Raw genomic sequence first — 25740 nt, 5'->3', positions numbered from 1 at the left:
CAGGTTGTTACACAGTTGACAGCTTTGTTTCTCATTAAATATAATAACTACAATTTTTTTGTCCTCGACAAATTAAAGTATGGCTTTGTCTAAAGAAGAATGAGTTGACCTGGTAGTTCTCAGAGGATGGGAAGGACGGACAAGTCAAAAGTTAGGGTTAGGGTTAGGGAAAGTGATTTTCTGGGGGTGGTCATGACCAATTCTTTAATTTCGGTAGATATATTTTGGTCATTCCAAACAGAGTTTGTCACTGCCCATGCTCGACACTGCCCATTTCTTCAATGTTTTAACCATCTTCACCACCCGTGGAAAAGCCAAGTGGAATTTCTTCTTGGATGACATACATTAATATTCTTCTGCTATTCTTTCCATACGTCCATCCCTTCACATCCACTAAAATTGCCAGTTCAAACTCTTTCATCTTTCAACAAAGGCCTAATTTAATCTGTGGAGGCAAAAAAATAATATAGTTAAAATGAGATTCTATGTGTCAAACCTGTACTCATCTGTATGTGCCGTTTAGGTCAAGAAAATTTACCAAATCTACACTTAAAATCATTATTTTTCATTAGGATCGAGGTAATCGACAGACAGACAGAGATAAGATTGACTTTATATTGAGGCAATAAATAAAAATAATAACAATTTTGATTATTTCGTTTTGCTTTACCGCTTTGGTTTCGTTTGCTCTGGTTTAACCTATATGCAAATTTACAGAATGCATTCTTGCCTTTGTCTCACAACATGCTGTTATGTACAAGCCATGCATTCACATCTATATCTGTGCCATCTAAATCTCTCTCTGTCCAAATATGTGTGAAAAATGTGGGAGGACTTGGCCTGGACTGTCCACTCTCTTCTAAAATAATATAATTTATTAACATATCCATCGCTGTTACTTTGCCAAAATGAACTACTTGCCTGAGACAGGTTCCAACAGCCTGAGACGTATAAAAAATAGCTGTTTTCATGTTCAACTGGACAGCCAGAGAAAATTTTGCAGCACTGATCTGTTTGACAGTGTGTCTATTTATCCACTGTAAGTCACCACAGAGTGTTTCAGTGGCATTGTCTTTCTCTTAATTAGGTAGTATTCTTCTAGTAGAAGGTAACCTGTTCTTTTTTTTTTCATCAGAGTGCCAGAAAAAAGAGCAGCCTAAGTTAGTATGGTGGTGATTTGGCTCTCCCCCTCCATCTGTTTTGTTTTTCCTTCCATCTCCCTCTTTTTGATGAGCTGGGTCTTCAGTCCCCTTATAAAATCCATTAGCTCTTAATGAAGTCAGGCTCCTAGCCTCTCGGCCTCACCTCATTTAGCCGATTGTCTGGCGGCATTAGCATGGAGGCAATTACAGCCGCACGACAAGAGTAATTGGAAATGCCGACAGGGACCCTGAGAAATGGGAATAAATAAATATAAAAAAAAATATTCAAACTAATAAGCTTCCATTCAGATGGCAGGGAGGGAGCCGCATGTGTCTAAGTTAATCAACATAATTACAATTAGGGTTGTAGGGTAAAGAGCCCGGGTGAGGGAGAATGGATTATGGATGGATTGGAGGATGACGGTTTAAGCACAGAGGTAAGCGAGTGTGAATGGAGGGAAATGTGGGATCACACAGTGAGGCTAATAATGAGGAACAGAAGTGTTAACCCAAATTCATGTCATAGAGAGGTCAGACAGAGTGTGTCGACACGTGCCAGCATAAAGGTAGATTTTACATCCCTGAACTCAGGCCAGATTACAACCTTAGATTCTGAATCTTTCAGCATAGTTGATGTGATATTTAAAAGGCAGGTGAGGCTATAAGAGCTCCAGAGTGGGTTTGGCTACAGCTCTTTCTGCAATAGATGCATGCATTTCCAACACTATGCAGCTGCAGCTTAGGCATTTTACCAAAGTTAAAAAGCGCTTGTGATTACTATGTATTTCCAGACATATTGATTTACTAAAATGTGAGATAATTAGCACAAAATCACAACTGAAAGTCAGAGGAAAAGCCTATGAATCTCTTCCCATGCAACACGAGGCCCCTAAATGCTTCAATGACAGGATTTCACAGCATCTAATTTGTAAACAATGCTGTGTTTCTGAGATGATTTCCTGAGAATGAATTACAGCAGGTTCTATTTTTGTTACCTCGGCAGGTTATGTCTTTGGTCTGTGTGTTAAATAGCAGGGAAAAAAAGTGGTATACGAGAAGTTGAAGTGTTTTCATGTCGGACATTGTGGCTCGTACTCCCTAAACTGTAAGACACAAAGCAAAGTTTTTGTTTTTTAATATCCAGCATATTGCGTTCAAGACATTGATGCATCTATTTCTTACCATCTTCATTTTTACTCATCTATATTTCACATATTTTGAAAAAAAAATCTATTTCAACACTCCTTCAGTACATATTCAGATGCAGTATGACTCAATAAAAAAGTCTTTTAAGGCCTTCATTTTTTAGCAAATACAACATAACAGACAGTGAAGGTGGAAATGTAGGCTGTGACCGACATACTAACTTTTTTAAGAGTTTCACCTTCGAGGCCATGAAATGCATTGAACTGCACCGATTAGGCTTTTTACATGCACAAGTCGTGAAATATGTACTTTAATGTGAAGTAACCTCAAGAAAAAAAGAACATGAAGATAGGTAACACTGGATGACTTTATTATTCAATTAAAGGAGTACTTGAGAAGTCTAGGAGGCTCTGAAACTACTGAAACAACAGCAGCAGGCTGCAAGCGCAGTGCCAGATTGCCATGGCATCTTTCCTGACCAGCCACCTCCCCCTCCCGTACTGCACCTCGCCTCCTCACTTCTACCGCCACCGCCACTCTTGCCCCCTTTCCTGCCTCCTAAGCTGAATGACAGGTGGCAGAAACCCGATCAGCATGGGCCTTCATCAAGGAAGCACTCCCATCTGAAACGGGCACACTGCCCACTCACCCACCCGAGGGCCACAGCACAGAGGCTTCTGAGGATGAGGGGGAAATCTGAGTGTGTGTGTGTGTGTGTTTGTGTGTGTGTGTGATGAGGCGGGGGCTGGGGAGAGTGGGGGCTACAATGGACACAGAGACATGGGAGGGAGAGGGTTGGGTGGGGGAGGGTTGAGGGGTATAATGGACTTTTTGCTAAGGAGCCAAGCGGCGGAGCTGGCACCGGGTGTCCAGGGCTCAAACGGGAAACGGGAGGCTGGCTCCCACAATAGTCAGTGTGAGAGTCCCAGAGGGTCGTCCACAATAGCAGGGCAAGTGGCTGCTGTCAACAATGACCTCCAAGGCCTCACTGCTTGACTGAAAGGGTCCCACCCTTCAGCACTTCCCTTTTAGCGCTGCCACACAGCTAATGCAGGGATTATTATTAGGAACATGTATCTGGAACATGTGTGCATTTGTTAGTGAGGTCCTGTCACTTGGATTTGCTTTGGAGCTTTGGCTACTGTGGCCAAAGCATGAAAACCATATGACTGATCAGCAGCAGCATTAAAGTTTAAAGCCCACAATATCTCCATATCTGAGAATGATATAACTTTAAAATTTTTAAAAAAAAATAAAAAATTGGGCAATCCTCTGTACTGCAGCACCTCATATTTATAATGGAATGACATCTAGATGTACTTGACAACTACTTCCTGCCCTTACAAACCAAATCAGATTTGAAAACCTATTGGCTATCACAGTGCAGCAGAGCATACTTGGCGCGAAATTGGAAATCCACAGAGCAGCACAGTTCTGTCCTTGTGCAACCCACTGTCCTGTTCTTCATAAAAAAAGTTTATTTTGTCCTAAAACAGCTCTACGAGCAATCGCTGCATGGGCTGGAGTGATTGTAAGGGGAAGGGGGGGGGGGGGCAATTGAAGCCAGTGGGGGAGGTGGGGGGGTCTCCAACAGGAGGAGATTTAATTAGTGAAATCTCATTAAGTCTAACAAAATTAAGCGTAAAACAATCCTTGGTGGGGAATAGTGGTAGAGGTTTTGGATGCGGAGTAGGAGGGCAGGAATGGGGAACACTTAGGGGCTGAGAGGACATGGAGACTGGCTATGCGATTAGTTGGCCTGTGTGTAGGAAAAGACAAATGGCATAGTATAACCAACCTCCTCCAGCAATCAACTAGAGGCCGCTCTGTGTGTACAGACCCGCTATTGTCCTGGCTTTTACTTTGTCTACAGCTCCTTCCCAATGTAAAACCATGTACAGAATGTGACACAAAAGAACACTGGGATTTAGAATTACACAACTTACAAAAGCAGGAGAACAATGGAGGATATCACGTCTGAATCCCAGGGCCTACAGAAAAAAATGCCAGAAAAAAGCCCTGTGACAGCTCAAGAATGACTCTGCAAAAGTTTCTTATCTACATTCTGCGTGTGACAGCTAAGACGAGTGAAACATTGTGCTTATAGCAAATAACTTAGAGTAAACACTTGGCAAATAATACACCTGGTTAAAGTGAAGGTCGTTTTGATAACTCCTTTTGGAACTATGTACCCTTTTGCAAGCCTGTACCCTTCAGATGGTTGGGTTTCTATGAGGTGGGGGCTGTATGAAGTACAAAGGTACCCCCAGTTGGGAGAAGCAGACAGGAGCTATGGGCAGGAAGGCTGGGTAGTGATATGCTGTGGATGGAGTCAGCAGTGAGCTGTATTTTAGACACTTGGAAGGACCATCGGTTTATTTGTATTGGTGTTTTTGCTGGTTTACCTTGCATTTTGGTTTCCTACAGGTCAGAAGTACCAGGAAAATTTCCAACTCTGTGACTTCCAAACTGCTCCCCTATACATCAAAAGAAGACTATGACGTCTGCCTATGCTGCCACCAAACATACTACAGGACCTACTGTAAATCAGTATGTGTATTCTTCATCTCTACCTGCCTATCCTTTACTGGGTTGCATAGTTGGGGCCAACTCCAGGTCATACTGAATGCACTCCAGACAGATCATCAGTCTGCTACAGGACTAACACATATAGACAGTCAGTCATCCACACTGGCATCTACTCCTAGGGAGTATTTAGAGTCACCAGTGCATGTGACAGGAAGGACACCACACAGAAAAACCCCAAGACCAGCTTCAAACCAAAACCTTCTTGGTATAAGGGGGCGGTAATAACAACCACACTCAGACCACCTCAGATCCTACAATCCAGATTCTATCCTTATATTTCAAGGAATTATTCTCACAGGAATGAATATTTATCGCTCATCTCACAACAATATGAGGTTGACAAAGAATTTTTCCTCCAGAGATGATCCTGTGTGACATAGCCAGCTCTAAACTATTGATATACTTGACAGCTATCAAAGAACGGTTTCAAAGTCTTGGACTCTATATATATTGAAACAGTGAAACAGCTAAACCCAAAGAGTGTAAATTTCTGTTTCAATAAAGAGACATAATCTGAAATGAGGACTTAGAACCATCAGATAAATGCAACGGATGCATAAGATCTATATAGCTTGTCACCCTGCCCAGACCTGATTAGACTTAATATAGTTGAGATCTGGCCTGACTTGGGTATTTGAATGCCTCAAGTTCATAAGCCAGTTTAACCTCTGAATACCTCTGCCATGCTGCAAAGATCGTGCTTCAGGAAAGCCAGGTGTCGTTGCAGAATTGTCATGACATGACTGCAACATCATCACTGATTTGATGGGGTTGAGGTGCTTCTGGACTTGACTCTACATGAAAGTCCAACCACCAGTAATGTCAGGAATTGCTTTATATATTATCACCTTAATTCAAGAGCCAATAAATAAATTAAAACAAAAAAGAGAGATTTTCATTAGAGCTGATTTTCACTTAAGCAGAAACAACTAGGCCCTTTCAGTTCTTCAAATCAATTTGCAATTAGTAACAAGCATGGCGGAGCAGAGGGATATCTGGCTTATTTCAATCTGAACCATAGGGACAGGCAGTAATATTCTAATGCTCCAATACAGCAGGGCCTAATTTTTAATATCATTATCTCTGGAATGACTCAGGAGGAGGTGGAAATGGGCAACAACAGCAAACAACACGACACTTCTTGCAAACAATAACTCGTGCAGGTCCAACTCTTCCAGTCACCACATACTGATGCAACCAAAATAGCAGTTACTTGGTTGCGATTATTGTTCAAAAAAGCAGTTATAGAAGTCACCAAAGCAAACAAGACAATGGTGCAGCTACAGCAACACCAGCAGTTATTTATCTTGTCTAAGATATAATGCCAGAGCTAAGAAAATGTTTCTACTACTTGTAAATTAGTGGCAAAAACGTCTGACAGCAAAAGTAATATAGACGCAAAGAATATGTATGCAAATTCTATCAGATGTGCCAGGGTCAGAATGACAGTGTTTTGGACCTGTTGTCCTTAGTATTTGCAGTCCGCTAATCTCATCAAGATGGCATTAGGCATTCAGTGTCCAACATGAAGTTGTAAGAATCAAGCGCTAAAGAAACCAAGTCATGTAAAACAGCAAGAAAAAAAACATTTGTGAAACCCGCACCATGGAAGACATAGTGCAAGATATAAATATCTACTGTGGATTAACGACAGGACACTTTGGCTCCTTCATTATAGGAGGTAGCTTAGACTTAAGTGTCCTATATTGTCTTTGCTGTAATGGCTATGGAATCCATCAGTCTTCCTCAAGTATTTCTAAACTACCAAATTACACAAAAAAAAATGCTTCCTAATCTGTTTTTGTATGCATGTACACTCTGAATACAACCCATTTAACAGGGAAAGTCCACTTGTCAAGCTAGATAAACGAACTCTGCCCTAATGGGTACCTATAATTTACTTAAAAGTGGAACAGTACATTGTTACCTCACTGCCTTAGTGACTCAGAAGCAAACTGAGTGTCTTTGTGGGAAGAACTTAAGTTCCGGTCATGAGGATCTGAAAACCATTGGGGGACAATAATGGCCCATTTTGTCATGGCAATACAATATAGTACTGCTATCCACTCCAAAGCAACACTGAATAGCCAGACAACTGCTTTTTTAGAAACCAGCGTACTGGCCTATTGTAAATCTCTGAAAGTACCAGTTACTATTAGAAAGGAATGGTTGTCATCTTTTACTTCCCCTTTAGGTTCCCAAGATAGAAACAACACACAAACAGTATACAGACAGACATGAAATATAATCTGTGTCTTTTCATATCACCTGGTCTAATGAATATCATTCAGTAAAAGGATATTTGCAGAAAAAACAATGATAATTACAGCCAACCAGTTATAGCACAATTGTATATAAGATAAGGAGGTCATATTGACCTCCATCAAAAATGCAAATAGGACTATTGCTGGAGAGCCATTAAAGCACAGCTATAAACTGACATTCCAACAAGAGCTCAGCACAGAAACTGAAATTCTAATTTAGAGCTTTAAAAACTGCCAAGAAAACCTGTTCAAGTGATTGAAATAATCATTTGGTCTGGCTGCCGAACAGCAGCAGGGCAATCATTAACCGTGTACTCAGGCATGCCAGCATGTTTATAGGATACATTATATTTGATTGTGCGCTCTTGAATTATTACACAGACTGGTGCTGGTCTCTGAAGAAACAGATTAGCTCTCCCAGATTAGTTATTAGTGTCAAAGATGAATGCTCGGTGGGTCTATCATAACAAAATGAACATTCTGTTCATGAAATATATTTATACTTTGCTAATGACATATAGAAACCAATACAAGATTACACAACCTGAAGGCTTCATAAGGTGTATATTAAGGAATAATTCAAATGGACACTTACAGTTAGCTTGCCCACAGCAACACAGCAGCTTTCAGGGTTGTTGTCTGCTCTGTGGCCCAGTACCCAAATCTCCACTCAAAGCCTGTCAAGAAACAAAAAAGGTTGAGCTCTGCAGGTAAATTAGCGTGTCATGTCAAAACAACACAAAAAAACAGTGTTAAAATGATTTGTGAGATAATGTATGTCTGGACGCAGAATGTGAGCTATGTGGACACCAAGTTTATTATTATGATCTGATTTGATCCCTTCAAACCTTAAAGTCTAAAAAGTTTACCAATTAGTCTGCTTTACATACTGCACTTTACATTTACATACATTTAAAGGATAACAATGATGCTCTTCTAGATCTTTCTCACTCTCAGTAGTCCACCTGTTCACAACTAATAGTTTTATTTGTTTAAAAAAAGGCTTACTACACTGTAAAAAATGAATGAATAAATAAAAATGCTATTTTTATGGTAAAATTCCAGCAACTGTGGTTTTCAGAATGCTACCATAAAGTCACAGTAAAACATTTTCTTCATTAATGGTAAAGAAATGCATCAATTGTGCTGTTTAAAAAATGGGCTTCATTCCATGCTTTAATCTTTAATGAAGTCTAAGTTTTACTTTGAAATTTACATGAAACTACCATGCTACGCTGTTTGAAGGTTAAACTTCTGAAGGAGCTTTGTAAAATGTATCGGACATTTTTCTAAATAACTATAAACTAAATGCATAATCACTGACTTCAATTTTTGTGATTCACTTAAATTAAGTTCATGTTTGTATGCATTTTCAAGGAATTAACACAGAGAGTATTGCTTTACTTGATTATGTCAAGTTGGTGTTATGAACATTAACCTGATTTGCAATCAGTGAAATGCATCTGATCATAATATTCAACAGGTGGGAATACGGAGGTCAGTTAGCTGCTGCGACTTAAATTCCGTTGAGAAATTGACTGGCTGGCCATGTCTGAGCCACGCGGAGCGGAGCAAGTTATGGCGCACATGCAAAAGATTTAAGTTCAATCAAGCATTCAGGGCTGGACACCTGATCTTTCGCTTAAAGCTCCTCCAGAACAGTGGGAGTGTGGTCGGGCCTCACAGCAGGCTGCCTACCTCCAGCAATCTGCTAACACAGAGCCTCTGAAGGGATGGTATTTATCCAGTCCTGCACTGCTCAGTGGGGACTGCTATGTGTGTGGTAGGTAGGTACTACCAGAGGCCCTGAGTGGATGGGGCGGTTGGGGGTGGGGGGATTGGAATGAAAGCTGCAGATATTTAGCGAGAAGAGACCAAGCATTTCTCTTTTAAAGGTTTTATCGATCTCCTTAATTGTGGGAGAAAGAAAGAAAAGTATGAAAAGTTAACTTTCGGGTCCCACTGTAAGGGTATTTACATCATAAAACACAAAATGATATGTGCAATTGAAAATAAAACCAGAAATTTTAGTTGGAGAACAGCAATGTTGTTTTTGTTCTTTCATGTCTTCATCTGAAAACATACAGAAGAATTTTAGAGGTTTAAATATGAGTTTTAACAAGCTTGTTCGGAATTACTATTTTACATATTTAAAAATATTTAAAATAAGGGGTGACATTTTAAAGGTAGACAAGCATCCCATCAGTATCGCTTTAACATGCTATTTCTAATCAGCTCCTTCTTAGCTATAAAAGACTGAAGTATTGCAAACTGCTAAAGAGAATAAAGCATGTTAATGGCAGTAACAGCAAACTCAAAAGTCCAAAAAAACGAATTAGTTTATTAGGCTGTGGCTTGAGTTTTCCTGCTAAACACCCCTCTCAGACCAGAGGAGATTTGGTTGAGAGCATTTCTTAGGTTTCTTTCAGCCACAAAGAAAACATTTTAGCCTCTCAGTAATCCTTCCCGAAGCCCTCCCTAAGCTTCAAGGGCCGTTCCTCCCTCGGTCATCCCTCCAGCCCCTGTCTGGCATCCTGGAGGAACGTCTCTGTATATTCAAGCTAGCTATACACACCATTCACCATTTCCCTCTTTCTCTCTCTCTCTCTCTCTCTCTCTCTCTCTCTCTACATGACCCCTCTGGGACCCAGCTGACCTTCCTGTCGACGTCAAAGTAAATCAGAGTGGGAGCCAGAGCAGCGAGGGGCTCCACCCAGGGGGCTGGAGGTCTAATCACCATGTTCCTCACAAAAGCCACAGAGGAAACATTAGCATTCCTGAATCTACCCGGCATCGCTCGCGCTGAAGCCCCTGCATGTGTACACAGGTATATGCAGTCAGCGGAGGAAGTAACTCAGTCATTTACTGCTGCAGAGTGGATCATTTCAGTTCAGAGTAGAACGACTGCGCGTTGAGCCAATAATTGTTTCTGCAGCAAAACAACATAACACATGAACATCTAAAATTGATAAAAAGGCTGCACTAAAGGTTTAATGCGGTTTAAATGCATCACCTCTTCATCTGACTGTCAAAAAGTGAAGCCAAAATATGGTAGAGATAGGTGATGCCATTTCATTTCAAACATTTCCAACTACCGTTCATGCAGTAGTGACTGAGGGATGGAGACATGACATCGAGGTCCACCTCATGCCAGGTCCAAATGTGAGCACACATCTCCTAGATTTTATGAAGCCCAGATGCTGCAATCTTGACTGCAGTGTATGCTCACCAAATATAAATGGCTAAAATTATCTAGAAAGACAAAAGTTATATCCCATTTCAGACACTGCATCCCTTGACTGACATGGACGACAAAGGCCACACAACTGAATGTAGATAAATGACAGAATCTAAGCCACAAAGATCTTCTTTTTTTGCATCACCAGCTGCTCTTGTTCTCACCATCACTTGTTTCGGAGCACTACGTCTGTCACTTACTGACAAAGAAAGCCGAGATTTTAATCATTTTGACAAGAAGTCAGAAATGTATACGCTACACTTCAAAAGTTTGGGGTCACTCAGACAATTTCATGTTTTTCATGAAAACTCGCACTTTTATTCATGTGCTAACATAACTGCACAAGATTTTTCTAATCATCAGTGAGTCTTTCAACACCACGAGTTAACACAATGTAGCACTAGAACACAGGAGTGATGGTTGATGGAAATGTTCCTCTGTACCCCTATGGAGATATTCCATTAAAAATCAGCCGTTTCCAGCTAGAATAGTCATTTACCACGTTAACAATGTCTAGACTGTATTTCTGATTAATTTTATTATATCTTCATTGAAAAAAAACTGCTTTTCATTCAAAAGTAAGGACATTTCTACCTTTGAACGGCAGAGTATATTTTTTTATTTTATCATATACTGGATGAATTGGAGATGACCCAGCACTTGCATTGGATATTATGTTTTAACCGTAATCATATTTTCGAAAAATATAAGTGAAGCGTACTTTGATTTTTTTTATTTTTATTTTTTGGCTCATGTCTCGTTTGCTAACATAGCAGAGGCAGGGGGTTTGGCCTTTTTTGTAACCAGCCGCCAGGCAGTGATTGAGACATTTTGGTTTAACTTCTGAGAAGCCTTGTCTCCCCATTTCTCCGTCCTCCTGCCTGTGATGCAGAAATCAATCTTAACATTTCATCCTGCAGGATGTCTCAGTTCCTAAAAAGCGCAGGTGCACAGGTGAATAATTGACGTATCCTTTGCGGAAGTCTTTTCAGAACCTGTGATATATGAAAGGGGTGAGACACAAATCATGTTGTCAGCAGGACCGACAAGTATGTGTGTATAACATACATCACTCGATCATGAAATGTGAGGTAAATTAAAAATACATGACATCTGTTCATTCTCCTCGCATTATGGCACTTACTAAATTGAATCCTAATAAATATATAGTGCAAGACATAAGAACACTGCCTTGCTGATCTGACAGAGATCATGAAATATAGCTGCACTGTTGCATAACAATGGACTCATGATGCAGCTGTGACACACATCATCTTTAACTGACGATGATTTAAAATGGCTCTGAGGGAGCGATGCCTCATTTCATCAAATGCCTGTTGCCTCGACTCCTCCACTTACATCTCAGGTAGGAGGGACTAAGATGCAGAGAAAGTGTTTAAAAACTGAGTACATGCCTAATCTCAGAAATGGACTAATACTTTTGCTGCCACCCTGGAGGGTTGGAGTGCTGTGATGTTACGGTAAAGTCAGTCATTTTGTACCAAGTGTTACCTATTATGGGTTACATGCCAGTAGGAGGTGTGGTGAAAAAAAAATCAGAGGCTGTTGATGTTGAACATGCCGAAGGCGAACGTCTCTTCACGCGTTTTCTTTCTCGTACATGATGCTGATGGATGTATGAGAAATATACAAAAAGAATTGAGGATGTATAAAATGGAGAAACAAGTAGAGAGGGCAGTCTGTGGTCATTATAGGTGAAGCTCCTACTCCATTCAACTATCAACCACATCAGAATGGTTTGAATTTGCAACGCTCTGGGCACTGTTACTTCTCATGGATGTTTCACCAAGAAGAGCAATGAGTGTTTAGAGTTGGACTTTGACTGGGAAACTATTCTCAGATTCTTTTGCTGGAAGGAACAAGTATCTGGGCTGCACAGTGGATTGGTGGTTAGCACTTTCACCTTGCAGCTAGAAGATCCCTGGTTTGCATCCCTGCCTTCCCGGGACCTTTCTGCATGGGGTTTCCATATTCTCCCTGTGCATGCATGGGTTTTCTCCGGGTACTCAGGCTTCCTCCCACAGTGTAAAAACAAGCCGAGGCTAACTGAGGATTATGAATTGTCCGTAGGTGTGAATGTGTGTGAGAATTGTTTGTCTCTATATGTAGTCCTGCGATAGACTGGTGATGTGTCCGGAGTGTCTCCTGCCTTCACCCTAAATTAGCTGGGACAGACTCCAGCGCCCCCACCCCTCCTCAATCAGTTGCTTATGTATGAAGCTATCAGTTCATGAGCAATATGTGAACTTATACCAGTACGTATGAGAGGTGGCTGAAAAAAGGTTGACTTATAAGATGTAAAGGTTTATATTTTCAAGTTTAGTGTTTAATTTAAATAAATTCATGCCTCTTATATAGAATGGATTACAAAAAGGTAGCATTCACAGTCCTGGTTATTAAGATGCACACTTCCCCAGTCAGTGCATTCTTCATTAAATCAAACAGTGGGGGGATGAGACCCTGCTCTTGGGGTACGTTTGGGGCTTTATTATGGCTGAAGGAATTGGGCTCACAGAGTGCTGCTCCCTGGACAAGTTGTGCTTCGTGTGAAATGATTGTTTTATCGTTGCACTGTGTACAACATTTGCTCATATCAATAATGGGATATGCTCCGATGCATCAGGCAAACCCTGGGAGAGAATGTAGCCTCATTTGATTCATTCAATTTCACTGCTCGCTTTCATGGCAAAGCAGGTTTCAGGGAGATGCAGGAATGATTGAATATTCACAACTTCCTGCCTAAACTTTCTCAGTGATCACATGGAATCTTTGTACAGGGGAGAGAAGAGTCCAGATGGACATCTTTAAGATTCCCAAATCCTCCTCTGTTCACTAGCAGGAGTTTTGGGGTCAAGGTGTGAAGGGAGGACCAGAAGACCTGTTTCCCACAATCCCTCTGCAGCTATAGCCCCCCAGCTGTTCAAGGGCTTCCATAACAACAGCTGCGCAGAGGTTTAGTGGTTCATGTTGCTATGACAACAGCAGGATCAATTGGCATGCACAGACTCTCAGTGCTAATAGCGAAAGTGACATTATGCCATAATTTCATTTCAATAAAACACAGGCAGGTTTTTTACTGCGCTAAGATTCAGAGGGACATAAAAAGGAGGCAAATAATTAATTTTGCATGATAATGCGAGTGGCTCGTGCACCCAAAACTTATGCACGCATGTTGACAAACCAACCCAGCAACCTCACGCTTCAAAAGCAATCCCTGGCATTTTAGATTACTTCAGTACACAGCTTGATTGTTTCCAAGCTTATACAATAGAAGCTAAATAAGTCTTCGTGCCCGGCAGCTGCATGTGCCACAGATCACTGACCGGCAGGATGTCCAACAATCAGAAATATTTCTGCTCTCCTGACAAACAGGATATCAGGTCACTTGGCCACCTTTACAGTGAGGAATCAGACTCTATGGGGGGATTCAGAGCATTGTACTGGGCCACAGAGAACCAGCCTCTGCTGTACTTGAGGTTTATACATGTAGGACAATAAAATCTCAGGTGGTGCATCACAAGAAGTCCCTTTATTACTAAAATAATATTACACTCACTGTTTCTTCTCATGTGTAACAGTTAGTGAAAGCTTAGTTCTGCAGCTTTTGTCTGGCCAGACAAACTTCAAGCGTTTGAAGCTAATTCCTGGGAATTACTCAGGGCTCCCGATGACAATAGCAGGTATTCCCACAGGAGTAACCGGAGCCGACGCGGCGTCACCATGGGTTTAAGCCCAACATTTAATGAGCATGCAGCTGATACAGGCAGCTGTGCCAGACAAAACACAGCACAAACACTTACATATAGTCTGCACACACTGACTCGAGCACATTATCCAGCTGTTACACCTAATAAATCTAACTTCCTGCATGACACCAGGATCTCTAACTTTGTGTATCTGTCACTAATCGACTCTTGGCGGATATTTGACATTGATTATTCCTCCCCGTCAGACAGAACATGATAGCCCCTTGTGAACCGTGGGGGGAAAGCCAAACAGGAATTCATAGCTAAAAATACCTGCGTTGTGATGAGTCAGGATGGACTGAGCAAACAAAAAGAGACCAGTCGAATTTCCTCCAGTCTGGGCTTTCGGTAAAGACTTTCGGAAAAGAAGTTCCAGTCCTCAGTGCCACCAGTGGATTCCTCTATTTAATGAATAGAGCTGCAACAAGAAGAGGGAAAAAAAGAAACTGCAGACTAGTGGGATAAAAAGAGATTATCCAAATGGAGGCTAATGATGTGAAAAAGATTTGCAGACGAAAAGAGAATAAAGGTGCGGGAACATAAAAGTGTTTTGTACTGACATGTTTGGGGGGCGTTAAGTGACGCTGAATTACTTAATACTAACTAAAACTTTCCAGTGTCTAATACAGACTATGTATCATACACTGTGTATATATATATAATTTAGAGCACCGCTGTGGATAAAACACAAGCATGTGTATTGACACACAGGACCAACGTAAGTAATTAAAACGTTATCAGATGACTCAAAAAAATATTTAAACACAATCTAAAAAAGGACTTGAATTTTATTTTAATCCTCAAATCATTTTTAAAAAGAAATAAAACATTTTTGTCAAGGAAAAAACTGTGTTTTTGGATGTTTTTGTAAAAGAAATATCGAATACAAAAAGCAAGGAATAGCATGAAATGGTGTCGATATTCACAGATATATGCACACACACAGGTACAGCTGACACTAGCTAACTCACCACCAAAACAACTAACCCAACCGATAAGATACTAAAAATGACAGTTATCCATCTGCTGTCTGTATGTGTGTTAAAGCATGACGTGGCGTTGCTGTGGCTTTATTGGCTCCTCTGCCGTTACCTTGTTAGAGAAAACGTAAATGTTTTAGTTTGTCTCCAAGCTAATGTAAGCATGAAGCTGTTGAAAGGAGCTAGCACAAGCTAATGCATATTTCCATAGATGATACACTTATCGGTGATTTTTTTTAAAATGCAATATGAAATCAATGAAAATACTTTATTAGAAATTGAATTAAAAACAGAACTGTGATGCCTGAACAAAATGTGGGTAGCCTTTCAAGTTTACTTCTTGTTGCTTCTTTAATTATTCCAAAAATATATAAGAAAATTACAGAATGGAAATCTTCTATAATTAAATTTTTTAAAAAAGGCATATACTCAAAAATGTGTTAATATTAAAGAAACATCTTTGTTGCTACGTACAAAAAATAAGGCATTTTGGCATGAAAATCCAAAATGCCTTATTTTGGATTTGGTAATTTGTTTCCAAATGGTGGAACAAATGACCAAACTGTGCGTTCTGCTGAGTCCCTTTCTACTTTTAAAAGACAATTGAAGACTCAATTGTTTAGAGCAGTGGTTCTCAACCCTGTTCCTCAGGACCCCATGTCCTGCATGTTTTAGATGCTTCCCTGCTCCAACACACCTGATTCAAATGATCAGCTCGTCATCAAGCCTCTGCAGAAGCCTCATAACGAGCTGATCATTTGAGTCAGGTGTGTTGGAGCAGGGAAGCATCTAAAACATGCAGGACATGGGGTCCTGAGGAACAGGGTTGAGAACCACTGGTTTAGAGAACACCTTGGCACTTAATCTGACTCCACCTTAGGGGTAGAATAAGTCAGGTGGTCCAAAACCCAGCACTTACTTAGCGCTGACAAAGTTAAAAAAAAAAGGGGGTTGGCAATTCTTCTGCAACTTGATTCCAACACCTTTGACCAATCGCACTTGAAGCACTTTTTGCACTTACTACAGGTTTTTCCTTATGTCTGAATTCTTGCTTGTGTTGTACGTCGCTTTGGACAAAAGCGTCTGCTAAATGAAATTGTAGAATTGTAGAATTGTAGAAAATCCATAAAACCCAGATAAATGTGTAACAAAGCTAGAAAATCTGTTAAATATTGTCGCTCTGAGTCAAAAAACATGGCCAACCATTTTCTCTCAGAGGAATGAACCAGCAGCTTCTTTGAATACAGTATCTAATTACAGCCATGATTTAGCTAAGAAGATGTGTGATGATGGTCAATTTTATTACTTTAGGTAACTCTAACAGAGTTATGTGACAATCGGCTTTGGTTTGATTGTCTGTCTGTCTTCAACATTACTCAAAAACAGACAAACAGATTTGGATGAAATTTTCTGGGAAGGTCAGAAATGACACAAGGACCAAGTGATTCGATTTTGGCAATGATGTGGCTTATAGTCTTGATCCACAGATTTGCTAAAGCTTTCTGTATCACTGAGAGATAGTGACAAGATGCCACCGTAACGATGACAACAAGTGAACACTACGTCACCTGCCTGCTGACGATCACATGATCGCGATCCTACTACAAATCGACCGCTGTGGACCACAAATTGTTTAAAAACACAGCCACACAAATTGGAAATGTGATGAGGAGGTAGGGGATTTTGCAAGGCCAAAGTAGAGAGTAGACAGATATTGAAATATAAGTTTTTTGAAAATTAAAGAATTGAAAAAAAAAAAATCACAAGTAAAATATAAAACATTGTAATAAAAAGTTTCCATCAGGTCTATTTCATGACAACAAAAAAACAACAGTTTAGCTCACGATATTTGTTGCTGATGTGTTTAGTTATAGTTTTGAGTGATCCAGAAGCCTGTTAACATTAGGTTTCAGGCTCCTCATATGTAGTAGATCATACCCTAATTGTTAAAGCCTGCTCATGCCGACACCTACTTACCCATATCTCAACCTTGCAACTGTACTAACATTCTGCATGATTTTCAATATTGGCATATTTCTCACTGCCCGGTACAGTTATTGCATTTCAACCCCACTTCCCAAATGCAATAAAAGTATGTAAGCAATGAGCTACTGCACAGCACCTCAGTCACCTGAACCATGCACCTCAAACCCCTCAGGCTCTGCTGAAACTCTTGCACTCATACGCTCATTCACTTACACAAATACAAGGTGTGGCTATTAAATAACAAGACTATCCTAAGTCAAACCATACCATGCATGCTCTGACCACATAGTATACACTGAGCAAGGAGCAAGCACATATAACCTCTGAAATTTTCAGTCCACTCAAATTAAATTAACTAAATCAAATTACAACATTAGTCTTGTTATTGAACAGTCATATCTTGTATCAAGTTCGGGTTTTGAGGTGGGCTACAGTGAAGTTCAGTGTCCCAAATTCCTGAGGAGTTCAGTTTTGGAACATTTTGATATTAGATCACTTATTTGTGTGCCCGCTTGTCATGATGGTGTGATGTTGTTATTGGAGCTACGCAGGGCAACTTTTGGAAAGCGCAGAGTAACACCTATGGGCAACACATTCTTTCTATATAATTTAAAACTGTGCTTTTAAAAGTTTGCTACTACAGATGACATAATTCAACATGTACCATTTACGTTTGTATTCAGTCCTTAAAAAGTCTGTCATCATGAAATCTGCACAAACCTTCACATGAGAAACAAGAAAAGCACCCTAAGAGCGCAGTACTCCGCCAAGGCTGTTCATTCCCCCATGTGGCATTGCCAGAAATGCAGCATTTTTTGTAGAAATGCAGCATTTGTTTATTAGTTTGTCATAGTTACAGTGGCGTTGTGCTGCTATCTCGCAATGCTACAGAAATCTTAGACAAATCTGTGGATCCAGATTATAAGCCGTATCACTGCCAAAATCTAATCAGTTGGTCCTTGTGACATTTCTGAGCTTCCCTGAAAATATCATTCAGATTCGTTAATCTTTTTTTGAGGAATGTTGTTAACAGACAGACAGACAGACAAACCAGCGGTGATCATCACATAACTCCGCCGAGACCCTGCCTCATTGGGGGAGTAATAAAACATTTTCGAGGTTGTACTTGTGTGTTTTCTTGATATTAACAGAGGACTCTGCCATATGTTCTACTTGGAAATTATTATTTTAAAACATTAATAGAATTTGGTCTCTGCCTACCGTAGTCCCACAGATATTTTTTTATCAGTGTGAACTAGTGGACTGACTTATACTTCAGTGACAACACAGCCCTACTGTACGAAAACAAAGCAACCCTGCATGGGCACACGAGTGCATATGTTTAATGCAAATTGTATGTCTGGATTTGCATACAGTACGAGTTAAACAGCCGGCAAAAAAGACAAAGAAATCAAGAAACATACAGAATTGCAAAAGGACGTGTTCACTGTTTATAGCAGTTGTTGAGACTGAGATCTAAGACACTGAGGAGACACTACAGAAATATTGCTGGTGGAATCCTCCCTTGATTTTCAAAAATAATCTAAACAGACAGCAAGGCCAGTGAGGAGAAGTCGCATCGACTGGTGTTATGCTATGTCCTCAAATCTTTCAGTTAATTAATCTGACAGTTAAATGTATCCAGAGCTAATGATAGATCTTTATAATAGTTTGCTGCAATTTTCTCAAATCTTGATTGTTGGGAAAATTGTCAGTGTTGTACGCTGAGTGAAATGAATCATCTTTAGGTTGTGGCCTTTATGATGAAACCGGAAGATACGCAGTTAGGTGAATGGGGTGATGGCTGTTTATTTTGGATGGGATGTAATATTGCACTGATCAACCAACAGGCGACAACTATAAATAAGAGTGAATAAAAGAGTGAAAAAAAAATGAATGGCACGTACATTCCTTTCTACTAACAATGCCCCATCACAATGCTCTGCATGTGATTGACACAAAAAAATACATAAACAGGTGGGACTATAATGCAAAATAGTCATGATTTGTAGCGTCCAAATTCTTGATTTACTGCTCTTTAAATAAAAATTTGTGTGTCTCCTTCTGCACAGCACTAGTGAATTTTAGATACAACCTTTCAGATCTTTTGGGGAATAAACAGTTTCCAATGTTTACATCAAAGAAAACAGATGATGCCCTTTCTGGAGGCCCTCTGTGTGACATGAACTTAAATAGCCAGTGTCCTCCCATTATTCCCAATACGGCCTCATTATTTATATAAAGGTGATACTTATTTTTTGGAGGAAATCTAAACACTCTTTCATTGTCTGGGCATGAAACCAGCAGGCCAGGCAGGGAAGAAAGAAACACAATGGACTTGGCAGAGACGCCCCGATGCAGAACAGACAGTGAGGAATTCCCCATCAGTGTCTGAAGTGAGCTAACCTTGCTTCTTTTTCTTTTTTTTCTTTCTGACTCTTTCCTCCTGGTGTGAGTCCAAAGGCAGGAAGTTAACTCTTTCACTGACATGTCAGATGTCTTCCTGGGCTGTTTGCTCAGAGTGCACAGCTCCTCATAATAATGCATTACATCGCGGAGGACGGAGGTAGCAGAATTTACTGGCAGTGTGGTGCTCTCTGTAGTCTCTCCCATGGATTTCCTCACATTATAAATGCACCACTTATTTCACAGCCCCCCTCAGCTCCATATCCAGGTAGTTAAGTACTCTCTGTCCATCTCCCAGGACAGAAAATAGTGTCTGTAAACTTAAGGTGCTTCGCCATCTGTAATAAATATCTGTGGCGGTTTATAAATACCACTGACCACACGGGGTGGGGGGTGGGAGATGGACAGCAGCATGCCGGTTCACCGAGACCAGCATTCACACAAGCACGCAGGCTTTTGGAGAAAATAAAAAATAAAACTCAAAACAGCACAAAGTCAGACAGCACATTCTCAGTCAATTTCTCTCTCCTCGCTCACACAGACACACACACACACACACACACACACACACACACACACACACACACACACACACACAGATAAGTAAGTCTGTTTTGAAGTGGGTGTCAAGAAGGCAGGTGCAAGTCATCCCTCATCTCCTGCCATGGTACGTCTCACCTTCAGAGTCCGACTGACAGCACTCTCCAAGCCACTACTCTCTGAGAATCCTCCCTGCCTCCCTCTTGACCTTTAAGGAAGTACACTAAGTTTTAGGGAGAGCTGCCCATTGGATAGATAGATATAAACAAAAAAAAAAACCTAAATCCTAAAGGAAGTTTTCAAAGGAATAGTTTGTATATTGGCAAGTTTAGCAATTTGTTTCTAAGCATTTAATGACAAGACTGACACCACTACATCTGTCTCAGATTAACAGACTAAATGTCTGTTCATTGCAGGGTCATTCCAGAACTGGAGGACATTTGGGCTTCACATTTTTTGAAAAGTAAACCTTCTCTTAAACAATTTTCTGGTACATATTCATCCATAATGGTGAAGAAATTATCAAAGGATTGATTGGCTCAGCTTACACATCAGTGGTACAATTTTTACGACATGTTTTATTTGTTGTTTGCTAACCCTACTCTGATCACAGTAACAGGGTTGCTAATCCATGCTAATGTTAGCTTTTTTCAAACGAGTAGAAGCTAGATATTTAGCTAACTGTTACTGGTGATCAAGAGGGCAAACTTATTGATGGAAAAAGTAAAGATAAAAGTAAAAGGAAGACAATGTTAGGAAAATATGAAAAATAGAACAGAGGACATAGCTTTGTTCTACTCATTTTTTTTTTGGGGGGGGGGGGGGGGGGGGATTGATGATGTTATTTCCAGTGTATCATGTGATTCACTGTTTTCTTCTTCTGTTACCAGCTAAAAAGGTGATGTTAACAGCCCAACATCTCATGCATGATAATTATTATTTAACATATTCTGTTGTTGTAAAAAAAAAAAATCCCACAATCACATGAGGCATCAATGAAACAAATAATACCAAAACATGGAGAATTCCATTTCAAAAGTTTTATCTGAGATTTAATTTGGTCATCAGGGGGCTGGGACAAGAGAAAATGGCATGTAAGGGGAACTCCAGACTTGTCTGGTATTTTTAAAAGCATTTGCACACATTATTTTATGTTTTAGTATTTTGTACATGGATTATTTGAAATTTGATGGTTGGGACGTTAAATGTCCCCCAATTCTGGAATGAGCCTACTACGCTAGCTGCCAGTTAGCTTAATTGAAATGAAGAGTGGGAAAAACAGCTAGCCTGGCTCTGCTAACTAACTGGCACGTTATATTGTGCAGGCGTTATCAACAGTCTACAGGAGCTACAGGAAGTCACTGCACCAAGGCTTTTATGCTGCCACCCCCCACGGTCAGAATTAAGAGTGACCAGACTTAAATTTCACCCATTTTTTTTTACAGATTATTAACACCTTACAAGGATCATTCCCATTCAAAGAGGCCAGTAGGCGAGTAATCGCCCAACTTAATGGAGCTCCATTATCACTTCATTCATTTGCAGGGGAATCAGGATTTGGCACTAAGAAGAAAGATCAAAAATCTGCATTTGGAGGTGGGAGGGTTTGGTCAGCAGATATTCACCCAGTAGACAAAAGTTCAAGAACCATCTAAGAACAAAACAAGTTTTCCCCCCCCCCACTTCTTTTTACTTTCATTTTCATTTGCTTTTTTTGACTTGGTGAGTGAGTGGGATCTTGTGCATTCACCACCTATTACCAAACTCCATTTTGTATGTTTTACAGGGTGACAACTTCTTGCGCAATTGTAAGAAGTTGCCGACATAATCTGGGCTATTTTTTTTTTTTATCAATTATTATAATGGATTAACTACTAAGTGTACTAGAATGTAGAGGAATGCGGATGTAATGACTACAGCCATTTAATAGGATGATATTGTCCAAAATGGGTGTACATTCTTCCTATTAGCACCACTGCTACTGCTTTCTCTCAAGGCTGGGTAATTAACCAGGAATTAAACAACTCTGTGGGCCCAAAAAACAGTATCACTTGATAAATTGCCATTTTTTCAGTAAATATTATGTCTGAAAATTTCTTAATGCTTTAGTTTGGTTTATATTGTATCAGTAGTTATCACAAAGGAATAGTATTAATCAGCAAGTACTGCAAGGCTGCACAAAACATTATTTTTATTCAGAACACATTTGACAGTTATTTTTAACATTATTTTAAAATGTATCAATTGTTCTAACAATTGACATTTTTTACTGCATCAAATGTCAGACAACATTATTCCGTTAAACCCAAATGAACATATTCAAATGTCTTTTTCTCTTGTCTGACCAACAGCAAAAAAAGGAACAAAAAAAAAGAAAAAAATACAGATTGTGATGAAAAATAACTGTGTGAGTGTTATTCTTTGTTCGTGGAGAGATGAGACAGTCTTGGTGTAAACTGGTGGATCAAATAATTTTGGTTCGGATGGTTGGTGTGCTGAGTTGTCTGTGATATTTGTAACAGTATCCTTTCTTGATCGTCCAAGTTGCCAGAATGAAAGGATTTCTATTTCTATTTAAAGGGCCTTTAAAATGAAAACCTATCTGACAGATGTTAAATGAATGAAACCAGTGGAACATACTGGTTACTCTGCCAATGAACGCAACAGAGTTATGCGACGATCAGCGTTGGTTTGTCTGTCTGTTAACAACATTACTCAAAAATGGACTAACAGATTTGGATGAAACTTTCAGGGAAGGTCAGAAATGACACAAGGACTTGTAGTCTGGATGCACGGCCTTGTTAAAGATTTCAGTATCATTGCGAGATAGCAGCATGGCGTTTCTGTATCCAGGACTATGAGTGAACACTATGTCACAGCCTACTGATGATCACATGATTGTGATCCTGCTACAAATTGACCGCTGTGGACCACAACTATTTTAAAAAATTGTATTCGTCGGAAATGATACAACGACTGAGCAGCCTTGGAGGAGTGCTCTCTGAGTGCTTTTCTAGTTTTGTTCGTTTCAATAAAAATCCAATGTGTTAAATTGAGTTAAACCGCAATATCTTTTTTGTTTTTAAACTACTTAATTATTTAAGCCTTCGGTTTTCTGGGAGACTTCCATCTACAAAAACATACCTAAATATAATCAGTAGCAGCTACACAACTGTACAGCTAAAATGAACAACCTTGGGCTCTATTGATCACAGACACTTAGGGGAATTTTTTGAAACATAATAAGTCTCTGTGTTCCCATCACCAGGCAAGAAAAAAAATACATTTTTAACTTTGACTAATGCTAAATTGACATTGACACGGCTCAATGACACTGATGCTATTCTAACTGCAAATCTGCCAAATTTGGGGCAACAGTAATGAAGTACATCAGTCCTCCAACAATTTCAGTCAGCACACTACAAGGCTACCTCTCCAATTATGCCATTTGGAAAGCTGTGGAAAACCATCTGGTGGTCCTGGTACCAGACCCCTGGGCAGAAAGGTTTAAAGGTCACATCTGGGGAGGTAATCACACATTAAAACTGTGTCTTCCAAATGTCAGCATGGGCTCTGATATCCCTTCACATACAGTAATCTTTAAATGTGAGCACTTAGGGCACACAGATGATTTCACTTAGAAGGTCCGTTAACTAACTCAGCCCCTTTGAAAAGCTTTTCTTTAAAGCTAAACAAACAAATCTGACCCGATATCAGCGCTATCGCATTTCAAACGCCCATTTGCACCACACTGACACTGCAGCAATGCCAGAGCAGTGCCAGCAGGGAGACGGGCATGGACATACCACTGGGGTATGGAGACCTTGACCGGAGGAGCGCGGCCGAAGGGAGGAGCAGCTGAAACGCTTTCTCTCTTCTACCCGACAAGAGCCTCGTTTAGCAGCAGACCCGACACTGTACCGCCTCCAGGCTGCTGTATTTACCCGCCCGGCGCTTCAACAGCTGTTTATAACTCACTTTTAGCACAGAACCACCATCACTCTTTGGAGATGAACCTTTGTGAAGTTACACAGGGAGTGGGAGGTGTGTGTGGGTGCCTGACAGAGTGTCATTTTTTTTACTTCATAATTAAAGTGCTCTAAACTTTCTTATTAATTCCTCGGAGGTGCTTCGTCACCTCTCAGGCTGCAAACTTTTCGGGAGAACGCAAATGGAGTGTTGCTAATTTTCAGACTCTTGTTATTTTTACTTAGAATTAGTGCAGGTTATATGGATGTATCTGTGGAGACTCAGTGGGAACGATGCACTCTGAAGCTCTCATGCTGTGTCTGCAACGTGCAGAGATGCAAAAGAAATGTCGGCTTCACAAAATAAACTTCTCTGAAACATTCTGCAAAACTTTGTTGGGTACTCTCTATTAATTACACACATCAGTGGCAATTACTGATAATAGCAGGAGGAACATTGATTATATTACTATAAATTCTGGCACCGTCATTTTTTTTTAAGTAATGGCTGTCATCACAATCTGAATAGATTGATAAGTTCTTTTTTATACCCCTTCTGAACAAGTCATGATGCAAAAGAAGGTATTTTCAATGCTTAAAATAGCTCATTATGTTTGTGTTTCACAGGCTTTTGGCACAGGGTAGTGAAAGGTGTCACTGCCAAAAATTCTACAGGGACAAAAGAGTGCAACTGAAACAGCCCTTCTTGCTATTTAGCGGAGAAAAAGAGAAAAAAAAAACCCTGCAAATATCTGACACGCTGCTGACAGCTTTTAATTATCCGTCTCTGGTGAGTGATTCTGACTAGACTTGACCAGAGAGGTTTGATTTATGAAAACATGTTTAAATCAGTTGGGTTTACAAATTGTTTTAAATAAAGGGTGGCTGCAAGTTTCCTCAAGTTAATTACAAAATGCTTTAAAGCCGTTTAAATCAAAATGGACACGCAGATAAATTTAGCCTCACTGCTGGTCTCTTGCCAGAGCAGCAAGGTAGACATTTCCCTCAATTTATACATTTCAAAAGTTTGGAGTCAACCCAGGGAATTTCATGTTTTCCATGAAAACTCTCACTTTTATTCATGTCCTAACATTATTGGACAAGGGTTTTCTAATCATCAATTATCCTTTCAACACCATTAGCTAACATGATGTATTATTAGAACACAGGAGTGATGGTTGCTGGAAATGTTCCTCTGTACCTCTATGGAGATATTCCATTAAAAATCAGTCGTTTCCAACTAGAATAGTCATTTACCACAATAACAATGTCTAGACTGTATTTCTGATTCATTTAATGTTGTCTTCATTGAAAAAAAAAAAGCTTTTTTTTTCAAATAATAAGAACATCTCTAAGTGACCGCAAACTTTTGAGCAGTAGTGTCTGTACGTAACTATAACTAGAAAACTGGACACTAATTGAGCAGTAAAATTGAAAGCTATTGCCTTTTCAAAAAATCCCCACGTCTTTATCAGCAGTTCAGTCTAACTCCAGGCAAAGCATCACAACTGGACTTGGTCCTGATTGACTCTACTCATTAAATCACTGTTGAACTGTTTCCAAGCAGGGCAGCAATAAACTGGAAAAGCGTCCAGCAGCAGGTTTACCTCATCCGAATTGGAAGAACTGCTTTTGTCAGTCAACAGGACTGGTCTGCTCGATGTCAGAATCATTCTCCTCTAGAGTTATGGAAAGATAAAAATGCAATATTGTG

At 40.0% G+C, this 25740-nt stretch overlaps 1 protein-coding gene across 1 annotated transcript in view; it reads right to left on the bottom strand.

Annotated features, from left to right (window-relative positions):
* LOC110952294 (uncharacterized) overlaps nucleotides 1–25740 on the bottom strand; it is a 133910-nt gene that overhangs the window by 96357 nt on the left and 11813 nt on the right. Inside the window, 1 exon segment of the mRNA XM_051937917.1 lies at nucleotides 7737–7818. The gene's annotated coding sequence lies outside the window, so the exon portion shown is untranslated.

This window comes from Acanthochromis polyacanthus, chromosome 17 (assembly GCF_021347895.1).
Source record: "Acanthochromis polyacanthus isolate Apoly-LR-REF ecotype Palm Island chromosome 17, KAUST_Apoly_ChrSc, whole genome shotgun sequence".
Classification (NCBI taxonomy): Eukaryota; Metazoa; Chordata; class Actinopteri; family Pomacentridae; genus Acanthochromis; species Acanthochromis polyacanthus.
This window is presented reverse-complemented; position numbering and strand designations above follow the sequence as displayed.